Source organism: Oryctolagus cuniculus, chromosome 4 (assembly GCF_964237555.1).
Source record: "Oryctolagus cuniculus chromosome 4, mOryCun1.1, whole genome shotgun sequence".
In the NCBI taxonomy this organism is placed as follows: Eukaryota; Metazoa; Chordata; class Mammalia; order Lagomorpha; family Leporidae; genus Oryctolagus; species Oryctolagus cuniculus.
In genome coordinates, this window is record NC_091435.1 from 15,381,920 (window position 1) to 15,399,796 (window position 17,877).

The 17,877-nt window shown below is 37.7% G+C and overlaps 1 long non-coding RNA gene across 2 annotated transcripts; it reads left to right on the forward strand.

The window, feature by feature from the left end:
* Positions 1-10,302: 10,302 nt before the first annotated feature.
* LOC127482984 (uncharacterized) lies at positions 10,303-17,463 on the forward strand. Of its 2 annotated transcripts, XR_011388329.1 has the most exons (3): positions 10,303-10,853; positions 13,212-13,352; positions 15,041-17,463. It is a non-coding gene; the product is annotated as an uncharacterized lncRNA (long non-coding RNA). The 2 variants fall into 2 exon arrangements; XR_011388328.1 differs by lacking the exon at positions 15,041-17,463 and having other exon boundaries at positions 13,212-14,177.
* The last annotated feature ends 414 nt before the right edge of the window (positions 17,464-17,877 follow it).

Here is a 17,877-nt window from a genome sequence, read left to right on the forward strand (position 1 = left end):
CAGGGTCTCCGTGGCAGCTGTATGGACTCTGAATGTTACTTTGTAAAGATTCTTAATAAAATCTTATACAATGATAAAGAAAATAAATAAAACCAAATGAAAAGGAATTTAACTGATTAACCACAAGTCTGTTCCTATTATAGCATGAGACAGTTTCAGAGTTACAGATTCTTCAGTAGAAAGTTAAACTTGCCAGTGGAAATACTCAAAGTGCATAATTTAACATTTCTTTTGCACTGAGCAATGAGAATCTTTTTTTTTAGATTTATTTATTTATTCGAATGGCAGAGATACAGAGAGGGAGGGAGAGACAGATACACACACACACACACACACACACACATATATATATATATATATATAGAAAGAGAGAGAGAGAGAGAGAGAATCTTTATCTACTGCTTCACTCCCCACATGGCCACACAGCTGGGTCTGGCCAGGCTGAAGCTAGAAGCCTAGAGCTTCCTCCTGGTCTCCCACATGAGTAACAGGGGCCCAAGCACATGGGCCATCTCCTGTTGCCTTTTTCAGGCCATCAGCAGGGAACTAGATAGGAAGTAGAGCAGCTAGGGACACAAATCGGAGCCCACAATGGATGCGGCCCTACCCACCATGCTACAATGCTGGTCCCATAATGAGGAACTTACATTCATATTGTTTCTTTATTCTGTAGATATGTTAACTTTATAAAATAGGTCTGACATTCCAACAAATATTTTAACTTTTGTACACCTTATCTGATAACAAATGGACTAAGAATCTGTTGCTGATTAAAAATTTTGGATTAAAATTATAGCATGAAAGAATACCCACTCACTAACTATCATGTTATTTTTTAACTGCCTGTAAATATGCATCAGTCACCCATCTTTTTTCCATGGGTGTACACTTTAAAGTGAGTTTTTTAAAAAAAGAAATAAATAATGTGAATCATGAACTCAAATACATTTAATGCAATCTGAATATAAAATTTTTTAGGAACTTTGTTATTGCTTTTTTTTTCTTTTTTATGCATTTTGTTTTTAATCACAATTTGTTTCTATAGCATTTCTTTGTAACTGGACCTCATAGAGAATTTTGAAATATGTATTTTATTTTACATAGAAAGAATAACTTTCACTCTTAAGTGGCATTGGATTACACATATTACAATAAGTAGTTTGGAGGGGAAAATGGAGCTAACTCTGGTGAACAATACATAAGCAGAACAGTTGCTACATATCCCAGTGACTAGTGAGCAGTTTGCTGTCTAATCAGACTGCAGTATTATAGAAAACTCTTCTTCAGATCCTGTGTTCTATAAAGTAAAGTGGCATTTCACAATCAAAATTTTCTACTGTGTGTTGATGCTAAATGCTGATTCTCAGAGGAAATTATCTTCTCTAATTTCTTATTTTTCCAAAATGTATCAATCCAATGGAAGAATAGAGGTAGAAAATATTTCACTTGTTCCAAGACAATCATGAAACAATTCATAACAGTGATGGTATTTCAGTTTGTCCTGAAATGATTCATAACAGTTTCAGACAGAGATTGTGAGAAAAATGATATATGAAGGGAAGAACATTTACATTGGAAAAGTAACTAGATAAAATATAGGATACTCAGTTAAATCATTGTCTCAGAAAAACAACAAATAATATATTTTGGAATAAACACATCCAAGATATTGCATAAGACAATTATGCAACAAAACTAACAAAAATTATTTGTCATTCATGTGGAATTCAAAACCAACTGTATTTTCAAATTGACAGATTTTGTTTACTAAATCTGACAACACTGTTTGTGAGACATAATTAAATCTGAAGTGGTTTAGTTTCACTGGGAGATAAACATGGAATGGTAGGTAAGAATCTATATTTGAAAGGCCCTGTATATCAAGTGAGGGATTTTTAATACAACTAAAATATCAATGATATTGTTTCTCTGGTAGAAACAGAAGCAAAAGAATGAAGGGGCACACCCAGAAGAAAGGTATATTTCCAGTCCTTCAGGTTTTGGTTTGGAAACTTAGTAATTATTACCACCAACTTAACACCTGATGATCTTTATTTATTAAATGGTAGACATATGAATGCTTCAGACAACTCCAAAGTATGTATGAAATCAATCACTTGTCCTTTCAAGATCAGTGTCAGGCGCATTGATATACAGCATGCCTAGCCTTCCACTCTAGGCATTGATATCTAATTTGTAAATTAAATGCACTCCAAATGTACTTCCTTTCTTTCTAGTCATTTCACATTACTATCACCTACACTAATGAGCAGATGGGAAGATAAATAAAACAGAACAAGTCACTCCATTTCAGTAAACTTACTAACTTGTAATGCCAGACACCTTATTAGACTCAGGAAATTCAAGACTGAATAGGGAAGTCCCTGAATTAAAGGACTTAATTGTTCAGTGTGCGGCTCATAATTATCTCTTGGAAAAATAGTGAAAACGTTAATAATAAAGACTGTTAAGGTTTTCAAATAAATAAAGTTCAGGGTATTTCCTGGGGTGTTATATATCTCCTTGTTTAATCTAACTTTGATGAAAACAATGTTTTTCTTTCCTAATTAAATTGCAATTGAACCAAATAGTATAGAATTGACTTTTTAAGCAATATTTAAAAACCAGCATAAAATATGCTCTTAAGGTAAAGTATATATTTGAAAGGATACAGCACAGTTTTTAAAAATACATATTTTGGTCTGCCTAGTATATAGCACTTGAATAGGCACTATAAGTGATATATTTAATAATAGATCACATTACAAATTCTGGATAAGACAAAAGTGTGCAAAGGTGAGAAAGTAGGCAAATAATTTTAATGTTGAGGAAGTTGGAAATCGCTTGTTTTTTCAAGAATTCTGTGATAGGCACTGGTTCGAGTCCCGGCTGCTCCACTTCTGTTCTAGTTCCCTGTTAATGTGCCTGGGAAAGCAGTGGAGGATGGTCCAAGTCCTTGGGCCCCTACACTCAATTGGGAGACTCAGAAGAAGTATCTGGCTCCCCGTTTTGGATTGACCCAACTCCGGCCATTGCTGCCATTTGGGGAGTGAACCAGCGAATGGAAGCTCACTCTGTGTGTGTGTGTGTGTTTCAAATAAATAAAATAAATATTTTAAAGAAAGAATTCTTTGATAATTGTATGTTACAAAGGACACAAAACCTAGGCTTAAAACAGTACATACTTATTATGTCAGAGATTTCATGGGTGTGGAACCTGTGACTGACTCAGCTGGGTGGCTCGGCTCAGGGTCTTTCAGACAGCAGCCATTCCTTAAGCTGGGTCTGCATTCTCATCTGAAAGTCTCGGGGGGTGGAATGGTGGATCATTCACGTAGTTGTCTGGAAGCCTCAATAATTTGACACATGAGCTTCTTTATATGCTGCCTGAGGAGAAAGAGTGAGAGCTAACAAGAGAGTACACTGACGGCAGAAACAACAGTCTTTTAATATCGAATCCTATGCATGCACCCCATCACTTCTGCTATATGATGCTCATCACACAGCATAAATCCGAGTCAGTGGGGGATAGGACTACCAAAGGGAGACTTGTATAAGACCCCAGCTGAAGGCCATCTGAACACATGTATTCCACCCAATGTTATCTTGAAAGCCATGGCTTTAGTTACTTTTTATTCAAAAAAATTGTGAATCGGCAAGTCTAGAATCCAAAAGATAAGGATGGAGTCTGTTGTAAAAATATACATGAAATACATGAAATTTGTCCATCTTACACAAAGAAATAAAGAAAATTAAATAAATATTGCATCAAAAATGAATAGAAAATATGGACCTATAAATAGATTAAAAAATAAATCTAAGGCCTAGTCCATATTAATAAATTCACTGAATGAATCAGTAGACCCTATTTTTACCAGATAAGCTCACAGACTCTAGCAAGAGGTCACACACATTTTCTCCCAGTTTTCACCTCATCAGAACTGTGAATGGTATCCCTGCACCTAGACAATATGCATATTCTTCCTGATTTTGTCTATATTTTCCATTGGCTTTTGTTTCAATGATTTGCACAATGTCTAAAACTTTATCTTTGGACCCCAGAGCAGCCTTTGAAAGTTCACATTTCCTTTTATTTACTTTTGAGAGCCTGGGAGCATTTTTGGAGACTCCTCAGAGCTTTGAAAGCAATGACTTTTTCTCCCCAGAGGAAATTCGAACAGTTCACAAGAGCTGGTGAAATAGCTCAATTCTTCTTTCTTTCAGAAGATGAAACCAAAGATGAAAGCGTGTGATTTTCCTAACTCGCATTTCAGTGAGGACTCCCTCACCACCTAAAGATCAATCCTATGGAAAAGAGAAAGTTCTTCAACAGGAAGATGACTTCGCAATAAAGAGTAAGGAAATGCATAGGAGAATAAGTATAAGTATAAGTATAAGAGATGGAGACATGCCCATGATAGGATAAATCAATTCTCTAGGGGTAAAAAAAAGGTAAAGGATCCAGCAGCTGATAAAATTCAGTAAAATGCAAAAGAATCAGCTCATAACTGCAGATTTAACTTTAATCTTCCCTGAGTGTGACATATGTTAAGCAAAGGAGTCCTTCTATTTTCCAATTTTCAGAGATCTTTGATGAGCAAATCTAAGCTAAACTAATGACTTTACCAGGATTCCATATTGAAGTATAACTACATAGTGAAGCAGGCATAAGCAGTGAAAATTTAATTTATGTGTCAATTTGTTACACAACTACGGATTAGTTTAAGCGCAATTGTAGCGATATTTTTGTCTCTCTGGTGTATTGGGAGCTATATTCACAAGATCTAAATTCATGAATAAAACATCTCTGAATCTATTCCAGTGTCAGTGGGGGTAAGTGAAGCAAAAATTGTCTCTGGGACAAAAGATGAAATTGAAGTGATGACACCTTCACCTTGGACTACAGCATCACATACAATAGGGCCTGGAAAACAAAACAAAACTCTCCATTGAGATCATTTTTCAAATGTCACACTAGCTACTCATAAGCCCAGGAACATGGATCGAGTCGCCAACTCATGTTCTCTCTACATATACAGCTCAGTATATGTGGCATTTCTTATATAGCTAATACACACACACACACTTTTCAAACACACTGATTTGTTAGCAGCACACTAAAAAAAAAACAATCATCAGGACTGAATTTTTGGAATTTCAAATAAGATTCAGTGAAATTATAATTTAAAAAGAATATAAAAAAACAGTATTCTGAAAATTGAGGTTGTTAAGTTAATTGTGATTTAATATAACAAGTGAATATTTTTTCAAGTCTTTCTTTTCTTGATTGATTCAATCACAAACACATATCTTACTTTTAATTTAGTTTTATTTGGTTTAATGAAAAAATTATGTCTTGTAAATGTATTAACCAAAGAGCTTATTTTGCTAAACTAAGCAAACTGTAATATTTTTAATGTTCACATTGGTATTTACATAAGGAGCAGGCATTTGATCTAGTGGTTAAAATGCCCACATCCAGCAGCAGAGTCCCTGGATTCAATCCCAGCTCCCTGCTAATGCAGATACTGGGAAGCCATGTTGCTAGCTAAAGTGATTACATTCTTGTCACTCACGTGGGAGAACTAGATTTAGTTTCCAGTTCCCAACTTTGGCCTTGTCCCAGTCCCAGCTGCTGCAAACTTTTGGGCAGTGAAACAGTGGTAGCTCACTTGCTATCTCACTCTTTCTATTTCTCTCTCACTTTCTCAATAAAAAAAAAATACATAGCCAATTAGTCAAAAAGTAGAGATTTAACAAATTAACTATCTTGATATCTAAACATCAATTAAAATCCCATTTAGCTTGTATCTTCTCAGATATCTCTGTGGCAGCAATCCCCAAAAGCATATGTGGAAATCCTAAACCCAGACTTCCAATAAATAAGTCCTTATTTGAAAATAGAATCTTAGCATATGCCATCAAGTTAAAATGGGGTCATTCATGACTTTGGTGGTTCTAATCCAATGACTGGTGTCTTCATACGGGGAAGGAGATTTGTAGACAGATGCTACTCCCCCAAAGCCCAGGAATTTGTGAAGAGAGTTAAAATCATCACCTAAAACTAATTCTGACTTCATTTTAAACAAGCAAGTCAGTGACCAATTTTCAGCACCAACCTGCCTGTGGCAATAACTTCACTCCAGAACAAATGAAAAGTCAAGTAACCAAAAGATGAACTACCTTTAGTTATTGAACACAGCACCAACTGCAAAATAGCTAACCAACTACAGAATTCATTAATACTCAGAGCTCGTCAAACAGCAAGCAACAAAAATTTAAGGTGTCCCTGTGAACTAAAATTTTGAAAGTCCAATTCAAAGATAAATTAAATCCTTAAGTAGTTGTTTGTAAAATGTATATAAGTTGGATGAATGAGATGGGGCACCCAAAGTGAGGAGTTGTTTTGAGAATGCTTAATTCAATTTTATTTTTTTCCTGACAGTAAATAAATAGCATGGCTAACTGTCTGTCTCATCTATTGTATTTTTTGACAATGAAGCAGGGCCATTCACATATATCATTTCTACTCACTCCAATGAACAAGGCTTCATGAGAGAAAAAGGAAAATGTTACAGAGTAATTAAAATAATGGAAAAGAAAAGAAAATCCTATTTTACCCCTTTGAAAAAATTACTTGAGCTACGAACAGATTATTTCTACTGAGTCTGACCTTCAAAATGGGTTCTGTGCAAATACCAATAAATATAGTCCTATAAGTTTGTGGATTTTAGCCTTGAGGTTATTACTGTCTCAGAAAAAGGCTAAAGAAAGGTCATTTTGAGCAGCTTCATGTTATATTTTACTTTAACAAGGTGATAATGAATGTAACTGAAGAACTACCACTAAAATGAAAAGATTATGAGGAATTCAAAATTACCCTGAGCCCGTTCTCGTATTTTCTTGGTACTTTAGCCTGCAAGATAAATAAACGAAGCATCACAAACCTATCCTACTTAAGGGTAACAGCGAAACATGCAGTTGCAATGTGGGGATATGGATCCCCACTACAGGACATCTGTAAGATGTCCAATTACACTTTAATTTCAATTAAACAAAACTTTTTTAAAGATTTTTTTTATTTGAAAGTCAGAGTTACAGAAAGAGAGACAGAGAGATTTTCCATCTTCTTGCTCACTCCCAAAATGGCCACACTTGCCAGGGTTAGGTCAGGCCAAGCATAGGTAAAGGGGCCCAAATACTTAGGCCACTTTCTGCTGCCTTCCCTGGCACATTGGCAGGGAGCTGGATTGGAAGTGGAGCAGCACTGACTTGAACTGGCAACCATTGGAATGCCATTTTCACAGGCAGAAATTCATCCACTACATGACAGCACAGGCACCAAAAAACCTTTTGTGTTTAGCATAAACACATCCCAAATACTGCGTGCTACATACAACTACAACAACAATAATAATAAATTGTTTTTACCTAAATTTATCATTCAACTGGTGGTGTCTTGTATTTTAATTCTGGGTAATGCAAACCTATCTTCTCTCCATTTAAGTTTTTACAGTAGAGTATTCCAAGTATAAACCTACAATGAGAAAGTGAGTGTGCCAGCTGGGGGTGGTAGGTGGTGACGTCAGGAGAGAAAGAAAGCTAAATAAAATTCCGCCTGCAAGAAAGTAGATGGGATCATTTTGCAAATCAAAACATAAAAAGTTGGCAACCTAGAGTAACTGATACAGTGTGCAAGTGAAGGAGGCAGCTGGCCCACCTGGCGCGCCCTGGAAGTTCTGTGCTGAAGAGTCTGGAAGGAATTAGGAGCAAGTCTGAACCCTGGAGAGCTGATCTCCTACAGTCAGCACCACACGTGGAACTGCAGACGGTTAAGCTTTTACATCTCCTGGCACTATCTCTCTCTCACAAACACACACACACACACAACAACAACAACAACAACAACAAAGAGCCCTATCCAAAATAAATTAAAAGAACTCTTAGGGAGAATTAAGGCAAGTATGAAGGAGAGGTTTTACTCCCCTTGGAATACATCTCTCAAAATTTCACCCTAAGGCTAGGCTTGCAAGTCAGCGACACTCTCAGAGATCCAATCCAAATTTCCTCCCTGGCATGTATCAAGACAAAACTGGATAGCCAGAATTATGAGAAAGAGAATTCTCATTACCAGAGCAGTAAGTCAGGTCCTGTGGAGTCAATGCTGGATGCGTATTTCTAAGTAGTAACTCAACAAAGAGGAATGAAGATTGCCCACAATTGCTTTCAAGGACAGAAAAGCGAGCAGGGATTCAAGATAGAGCTTAAATTGAGGGATGTGTGTGCCTCTGGCAGGAATAACTTCAATACTTTATCTCTTGAGAAATTAAAGTTTTGGGAAATGGGCCTGCAGGGACAAGGAATCCTAACACGCATTGTAGCTGATTTTTATTGTTTGGCCACTAAGATACAGGATTATTGCCTCATAAAAGAGCAAGAGCCCTTGACCACTTAAGGGAAATTCTGAAGTGAGCTTTTATATGATTAAGAACCTTTATCAAAAATATCCCAATTGGTTAGCTGAATCTTTCTGTGTGCTGTGTCCATAATTAACCAACACTAAAGAAAAACCCAGAGGCCCTTTACCATCTATCAGCAAGAATGCATTGTAATGAAACCAAGTCTTTTCTATCAGATTTTGCATAAATATTTGAAAATAAAGGATAGCAAAGAGAATAAAGATTGTCCTTACGAACTCCTTGGGTATCCCTTAGGTGAGATGTCACATAAATATCTTTTGCTCCGAAGACTATATGGCGCCACCATATGAGGCCACACTTAAAGCAACAGACTTTTCCCTGAGGGATACATAGCAAATTTCTGAAGAACTGAATATGCAAATGTGATATAGAGTTAGCTGCTCCTTTAGAAACCGTCCATGTGTAAAATTACACTGAGGGTTACAGAAAGGCTATGGAGGCTATGGATGGAAACTGGTGGCCAGCAGACCCAGTATGACATCATTATTGAAAACATTCTGAAATATCCAGTGAAGTGTACGCCTGAAGTCTTTGAGAAGAAAATCCACACTTATAAAAAGGAATAATGGCAATTTTTGTGAAAAACATAAAGATATGGCTGAGTTCCAGAGAACAGGTATTCTATGTGCTAAACAACCTTTTTTGATCCTGAGGTTGAAAAATTCATGGAAATTTCTTATTGTATAAATTCCTCGCTTTCTTAATTGAAGTTGCTGAGTTATTAACATACATGAGGTAGTGAAACTTTCCTGTCTAGAAGAGACCACTCATGCAAAAACTATGAAAGTAAATAATACTAGGAAACTAAGAAAGGAGTGTATTTCATCACTAGCATGAGGAAGATCCTGAAGTTTTTACTTGTTTGTCTATTTTGATTAAAAGGCCCAGGAAAGCAAAATATATTCTGACAAAATGAAGAAGTAGAAATCACATTAGGATTTGTCTTATTTATTATTTTCTCTATGAAAGGCAGATTTTGTACTCTATGTGGAACACTCTCTGGACATCAAAAGGTAAATAGTAGCTCATGTTTCAAAGATTTACAGCTGGATTGTCTAAACCATTGAACCAAACCCAGCATTCAAATGCCAGAGGCCAGTTAAGGACAATTGTGTTTGTTAAGGCCACAACAGGGTGTAGACTAGCTTTTCTATGTAAAGGGATGTGTTTGATTTCAAAAGTGTACCAATGCATATCATCCATAATATAAATTTTTCATTAACTCTTTTTAAAAGATTTATTTGTTTATTATTTGAAAGAGTTACACAGAGAGAGGAGAGGCAGAGAGAGAGAGAGAGAGAGAGAGAAAGAGAGATAGAGAGGTCTTCCATCCATTGGTTCACTCCCCAGTTGGCCACAAAGCCAAAAGCTGTGCTGATCCAAAGCCAGGAGCCTGGAGCTTCTTCCAGGTCTCCCACATGGGTGCAGGGGCCCAAGAACTTGGGCCATCTTCTACTGCTTTCCTAGGCCATAGCAGAGAGCTGGATTGGAAGTGTAGCAGCCGAGACTCGAACCTGCTCACATATGGGATGCTGGCACTGCAGGCGGCAGCTTTACCCACTATGCCACAGCGCCGGGCCCTCATTAACTTTTTAAAGATCTTTTATACCTATAGATTCCAAAAATCTTTAATAATTATACTAAATATAAATAAATATAAGCTTTATTTTTATTTTTATTTATTAAGAAGCAGAATGAGAAAGAGAGAGGGCTGTCTACCAACTGTTTAACCCTGCCAAATGCCCACAACAGCCGGTGCTGGGCCAGGGTTAAAGCTGGGAGCTGAGAACTCAGCCCAAGTTAATCATGATGATGGTGGGGACCCAACTACTTGCGCTGTCCCTGCACTTCTCAGGCTCCATGTTGGAAGTAAGCTGAAGTCGAAGTCAAAGCTGAAGATGAAGCACCGCAGTGTGAGATACAGGAATCTTAACCAGCATCCTAACCTCTTGGCCAAATGCCTGCCCCAAACTCATCTTTCAACTCTATTTTCTGTGAAAGTTCTTAAGTAACTCCACACTGCCTCTCCCCTAGAGGCCTCTTGCTGTCCCTCCCTTTAAGGGGCAGGGTCTACTTCCCTGCCTCAGGGAGACCTTGTGACTTCCGTAGTCCACAGAATGCGGGGAAAGTGCAGACCTTCTGCAATTTTGTAGCCCAGAGAACTCAGGGAAAGTTACAATGCGCCAGATTCAAGCTTTATTTCAGTGGAGTAATGTGCTTCCACTGTGTTGGAACTGTTACTGCCACGAGAACAAATCCAGGCTGGCCTGAAGAGGTGAGAGACTGCATGGAAGACATTCCAGTTATCTCAGCTGAGGCCATGCAGCCTGTCTGCAGTCAATGGATTCTGTACAATGTGAGAATCCAGCTAAGGTCAGTGGACCCACCTTTCCTTTTCCCCACCCACCGCTAACCACAGCTGCACACCTGAACCCTACTGACTCCGAAACAACTGCCCAGCTCACTTGCAGACCCAGGAACAATGAAAGATGCTTTTAACTTTAATCTGCTGAAATTTGATTGGTTTCACTCACAAGGATGACTAACTGAGACAAGAGAGCAAGGATAGATTTAGAGCCTGACAAATAGAATTGGGGCACCCTTCATTTTATTTACTTGTATGTAGCCAACTGTAAGGAACATGTTCCAAAGTCTGCCAAATATATAGAAAAGCTCAATGCAAAGTCAGCCCCAGGAACCAGGCAGACAGCGGAGAGCAGTTCAACTACAAAAAGTACTTCTTCAAACTAGTAGGTATTTACATCCTCCTGGTGGTTCTGTATTGGACAATGAAAGAGAAAGTAGGAAGTACAAAGGTGAACTGATTCAGGACTCAGGGTCATCTTAAGGCTCAGCTCTTTGTAGGAAAGGGGATTATTACAGCATAAGGGAAGTAAAAACAAAAGAGTTGGATTTTCTTTCAGTTCTAAAAATAAAATCCCCTACTATTATGCTTACATTTTTATATGTTTCTATCTTAATTTACAGATAAGGGAGAATATATGACTCCAACCTCCTTATTCTAATGTCTTAAAAATCTGTTCATCTTCAGTAATGTTGTGTATCTAAACAAGATTTCCTCATTCTTTCTATGAAAAGCTGCTTATCAGAGAGGTTAAAAAAGAAAAAAAAGGAAAAAGCAAGAGAGGAAACTCATTTACAGTGTTACCTGTTTCTCTAGGGGTTTGCCTCTTAAGAAAACAGCACAATTAAGCACTCAGTGACATCAATCGGCGAGCAAAGGGCAGACATCTGATGTTTTCTTGAGAAATGGAAATTTGCAGCCCATGACCCACTTTAATGGCGTGCAGGTCTTGATGCAAGGCACAGAAGGCATCCAAAGGTCGCCCCCTGGTGGATAAGAAGCAGGACTGGTTGTCTTGTGCGGAGGCTGGGAAATCCACAAACCCTGAAGCCCTGGGTTCCTCACTGATCTTTAGAAGTGCTTTATTTCTGACAGTGTTTCCTGAATCCACCTCAACACCGTAACTCACCATTCAGTGGCATTGTTACTCTCAGAAGAAAATAGTACCGTGAAAGGTTAAGAGTAAGAGTTAAGAATCCAGTGATATTCAGCCCTGGTAGAACTCCCCTGGAAACAAAGGCAGGGCCTCTCCTCTGTACCAGAAGACTGACTTGCTTCTTGGAAATGACTGAAAGGTTCTGGCCATTGTTGTTCTTCCTGGACGAACAAGAACACAAGTATTTTGTGTCTCTTGTTCCTTAGCCAATTATGGATGTTTTTTACATTACTTCAGACTCACTTGTCTTTTCCTCCCTAAAATGTCTCAGTGTGTGTTACCTGCTCATCACAGCTCTCACTCTAACCAGCTTACACCCTCTTATTCTTGTTAACTCCTTCCTTTCTGCCTGCCTCCCTCTCTCGCTTTTTTCTTTCTTCCTTCTTCCCTTCCTTTTTTTTTTTTTTTGATCCTTGCTCCCTCCTTTCCTTTTTCTTTCCTCTACTTTCTCTTCTTTTGACTGAATAGATTCGATGGGAAAAGGCTGAAATTTGTAGTCCCAGGTAGAGAAGACACCCAACGTGGAAGAATTCAGAATTGTCCTAGAAATTCTAAAATTGACAGAGAATTCTATGAGTTTCCTGTTGCCCCATCATGAGTTACCAGCTATTTCAATGAACTCAGATTTATGTTTTTTTTTTTTTTAATTTTGGATCTGTTGAGTAGTCTTTTCCCTGTCTTTTTTAAAGTTTTATTTAGTCATTTGAGAGGTAGAGTTACAGAGAGAAAGAAAGGTCTTTCATTCTCTGGTTCACCTCCCAAATGGCTGTAACAGCCAGAGCTGAGCCAATCTGAAGCTAGGATCCAGGAGCCAGGAGCTTCTTCTAGGTTTCCCATGCAGGTGCAGGAGCCCACATATTTGGGCCATCTTCCACTGCTTTACCAAGCCATAGTGCAGAGCTGGATCAGAAGAGGAGCAGCCAGGTCTTGAACCTGCACCCATTTAGGATGCCAGAGCTACAGGCCCCAGGAACTCAGATTTTTTAACTTTAGAGTTTTGGAGCTCAGAAACCTGAAACTGCATTTTATTGGACTAAAATTAAAGTGTGCAAAGGAGGGCTGTAGGGGAGATGCTGTCTCCTCTCCTTTGCAGCTTCTAGAAGCCTCTGGCCCCTTCCTCCATCTTCAGATCCACTTGTGTGGCTGTGCTTCCCTCTGCTTGGCTTGCATAGCCTTCTCTGACTTTGACCTTCTCTTCTCCCACTTCTAGAGACCCTTACACTTCATGACTGACTGTGCTGGGACCACATAGATAATTCGAGAGAACGTCTTCATCACACAATCCTCAGCTTCATCACATCTTCAAAATTTTATCTGCCATATCAGGCCACAAGTTGGCAAGTTTCAACAAGTAGGATGCAGACCTCTATTGGATCCATTGTTCGGTCTATCACAAAGGAAAATAACCAAAAAAATTAGTGTTTTGAAAGTTTTTTTTGAGCATGAACTGTGCACAAGCTAATACTTAAGTACTTTCCCATGTACTATTCAGATTGAATTGATTAATCATACAAGGGAATAACATGGTTTTTCTCCCTTTAATAGAAAATTAAATGTTATTATCATAGTTTCGGCAGAACTAAAATTCTTATAAGAGTACCTCTTAGTTATGTAGAATTCTCAATTAAAATTGAATCATTCAAATATGTTCATTTTAGGAATAATTTTGAAATCCTACAATATGTTCAGCTATTTTCATAGTTATTTATATAGAGAGAAATTAACCAAAGGCTTCATAAACAAAAGCACAGCTATCTTAAATATCAACTCCAGATGAATAAGTTATCTGTGACTGGTACGAAAAAGCAAGGCATCCATATGAACAATACTTTTGACTTCCTGTGGATAAATTGGTATAAAATGTCATGAATTTTAGCCTTTGGATAATAGCAACTCTGTAAGTCACATAAGGTCAGCCTCTTGTTACCTTTTAAGAACATAGTTATTAATCAGTACACCAAAAGAAGAAAAGATGTTCTATAAAGCATTTATCCAGAAAAATTACCTTTATTTCATGGAAATGTGTAATATATTTTATATATTGACTCTTCAGCTTTCCTGACCCAGAAATTCTTGTATTCACAACATACAACAGCAAATTTTTTGAATGTTTTTCTATGCTGGTCACTGTATCAGAATTGGAAAGCAAGATAATAAAAGAATCGAGCTAAAGAAACATAGTGTTTCAGTAACTTTAATTGATTTTAAATGCAATAGCCCCATTAGGAAGACTTAGCTACCACAATAGAAGATATTGTCCCAAGGTGTGATTGTTTGTATCCCCCAAATTTATGTATTGAAATCATAAGCTCGAAGGTAATGGTATTAAAAGATGATGTCTTCAAAAAGTGGTTAGATGTTGAAAGTGCAGTCCTTCTGAAAGTGATCAGGCTGGTGCCGCAGCTCACTTGGCTAATCCTCCACCTGCAGCACCGGCACCCTGGGGTTTAGTCCTGGTTGGGGTGCCGGATTCTGTCCCAGTTGCTCCTCTTCCAGTCCAGCTCTCTGCTGTGGCCCGGGAGTGCAGTGGAGGATGGCCCAAGTGCTTGGACCCTGCACCCCATGGGAGACCAGGAGGAAGCACCTAGCTCCTTGCTTTGGATCGGTGCAGAGCGCTGGCTGTAGAGGCCATTTGGTGGGTGAACCAACGGAAAGGGAGACTTTTCTCTCTGTCTCTCCTTCTCTCTCTCTGTCTAACTCTGCCTGTCCGAAAAAAAAAAAAAGAAGAAAGTGATCAATAACCTTAGAAAAGAAGGAGCTTATTGTTCACTTTGGTCATGCAAAGATATAGCAAGAAGATGGAGTCCATGAACTGGGACATGGTTTCTCACCAGACAATAAATCTGCCCATGCCTGGATCTTGGATTTCCCCAGTCTCTAGACTTCTGTGAAATAAATTCCTATTGTTTGCAAGTCACTTCAAGCAGTTTGTCATAGTATCCCAGATAGACTAAGATACAGTCTGCTGGTACTGCTTATGTTTCAATCCTACTTCTGGGACATTTTCCCAATTGTCTAATCCTTCATCTCTGTATCCAGGTGTCATTTAAAAGGATAATTATTCGTGTGTTGGAGGAAAACATCTATATATGAGCAAGGCCAGAGACATGGAGCAGGAGAGTTGGCTCTGAGAAGTGTCATTGTGCATGGGGTCTGAAGATGGCCATATCCTCCAACAAGGCTGATGATGACCAGTATCTTCAAGTTACAGGATTTGAAAGCAAACTTGAGTCACATATTGGACTCAGTATAATCATATACTGGATTCTACACTGATGATAGATAAATTCATGAGGAATGCTTATTTTATCTTTAGCCAATTTTATCCTTTCCATTATAGGAAAAAGTCAATTTTTCATAATTCTTATTTCATCTGGCATTTTTTAAATCAGTTTACTGCTGGACATGTTTATGGTAAGGGAATCTCCTTACCTTCCATAAATCAAGAGTACAACTTGACACCTTAGATTAAAAAAATCTTGCAGTTTAATCCTTTATGGGCAATGTTACATGAATAACTTAATTATCCTGTCTTGATATGTAATACAAGTTTTTTGACAAGGATGTAAATGTTGACAAGAATAAATATTCTATAAAAACTATTATAAACAGGGATAACCAAAGTACCTAGAATTATATTTGTAGTAAAGAATCTGTTTAGTCGAGATTGACTCATTGCATGATAAATTTTAGACTATAAAATATTAAAATTTGCACTGCCTGAATATGTAAATTAGCAATCTCTTTCACCCCTGGGCACTTCCATCCATCCTTGGTAGCATCCTATGATGCCACCATCTGGCTGCTCCCATTTATGCAGTTTTCAGCAAGGATTTCATAGGAAAACTCAGTGAACTTGGCAAGATGCTAAACACAGGGAAGAACTTACTCCCATTCCTTAAGAAAAGCTTAGGGAGCCTTAAGATCCATCAGAGTTTTAGGGTATCAAATTAGGCAAGTTGACATTAAGAACTATGAATACAAGGAATGAATAAGAGAGAGTCAGGAAAGAGAAACAAAAGAATGAAGGAAATAATGCCCTAATTGGTGAGCTAAGGCATGCAAAGTAAGTAAGTTAAAGCAATACGGAAGAAAATAAGGCAATGTAAAATAAAATGCAGTAAGCTTTGTAGCAGTTTGTAATAAATGCCATGTTAGTAAAGATACTGCCTAACTTGGTCCAGAAGACACATTGGATAAATATTGAAACCTTTTAAGAGTAAAATTGTCAATCTGAACTGTTTGAGGTCAATTCCCTGTTTTCTTTTTCTGTCATTTGTTATGCACTCTCAACAATCAGTCCACCTTTTCTTACTTACAGGGCATCATTTTATTTAGTATCCTAGCATCTTCCATGGTAGTTATGTGATTCAATGGACATGCATGACCATCTTGCATGCTACTACACCATTTCAGAACGAACATATTAACAGTTCTGAACTTTAAGACATCCAAGAATGCTGGAAGCTTCTGGCAAAATATCTTTTTCTTTTCTTTTCTTTTCTTTTTTTCTTTTTTTTTTTTTTTTTTTTTTTGACAGGCAGAGTTAGTGAGACAGAGAGACAGAAAGGTCTTCCTTCCATTGGTTCACCCCCCCGAAATGGCTGCGCCGAACCTAAGCCAGGAGCCAGGTGCTTCTCCTGGTCTCCCATGAGGGTGCGGGCCCAAGCACTTGGGCCATCCTCCTCTGCTATCCCAGGCCACAGCAGAGAGTTGGACTGGAAAAGGAGCAACTGGGACAGAATCCGGTGCCCCGACTGGGACTAGAACCGGGGGTGCCGGGACGCAGGCGGAGAATTAGCCTAGTGAGCCACAGGGCAGGCCCTGGCAAAATATCTTGTCTCCCCTCACCTCTCATACAAAGAGTACTGAAGAAAGGTATGTTTCTTCTTCTACTGGAATCTGTCAGATCTTCTTTTAATCCATGGAAGGGCACCTGACCTGAGGAAAACCCTACCCATGAAATATGACAAATTTTAAAGTCAGAAAGAAATTGAACCATTGGCAATGACTAATCTATTAAATCCATCAACTGCACTTTTTCAGTATACCTTCTATATTCAATAATCTATTTTCTTCACAACAAGCATTTTTCAGTTGAGTTTTATATTGCAAATCTCCAAAAACATCAAATTAGTGTATGTTCTAATGTGACGATACACTAGCGAAATGAAAATCCACAGAAATGAAGTTAGTACATTTAATTATTAATGCAATATGACAAAAGTGTCCTTTTGATCAAAAAAGAATTTTAGGAATTACGAACAGGTTTCAAATAGGTACAATATGCCTTTTTCACTTGGTATTTTAAAAATTAGCAAAAATTGAATGGCATTGGACAGCATAAACATGACATTTGGCACTTCCCTTTCAAATCAAATAAATCATATATCTGTATCTGTTTCTAAGTTGTGAGACCATATGCTTACATGTCTTTTAATCAATAAAATAACACTGAAACTTCCGAAGTGAAGAAACAATCCTATATATTTTGATGTGGAGTGTTTTATAATGTTAGCCTAGAATATAATACATGTATCTTGACTTTGGGCTTTTGCAGTCTTTAAACATTTCAATGAAAAAGAGAAATCATTGTTCAATGTTTGTTTTGTAGATCACATTTCTGATACATAATTGATAACCATTTATAATAGCTTCAGTGTCACACAGATATGCAATTGACAATTGGGGAGAATAGTCAAGATTTCACAATTCTTTAGATGAAGTTTCATGTATTAGACGGCTCAGTTTCCTATATAGTTCTCAATTTTGATATGCATATTTATTCACATGGCTGTATGCTTGCCCTGGACAGAAGCTAATTAATGAGATCTATTTATAATTTTTCAATTATTAATTTTCTATTACCTGCTCTT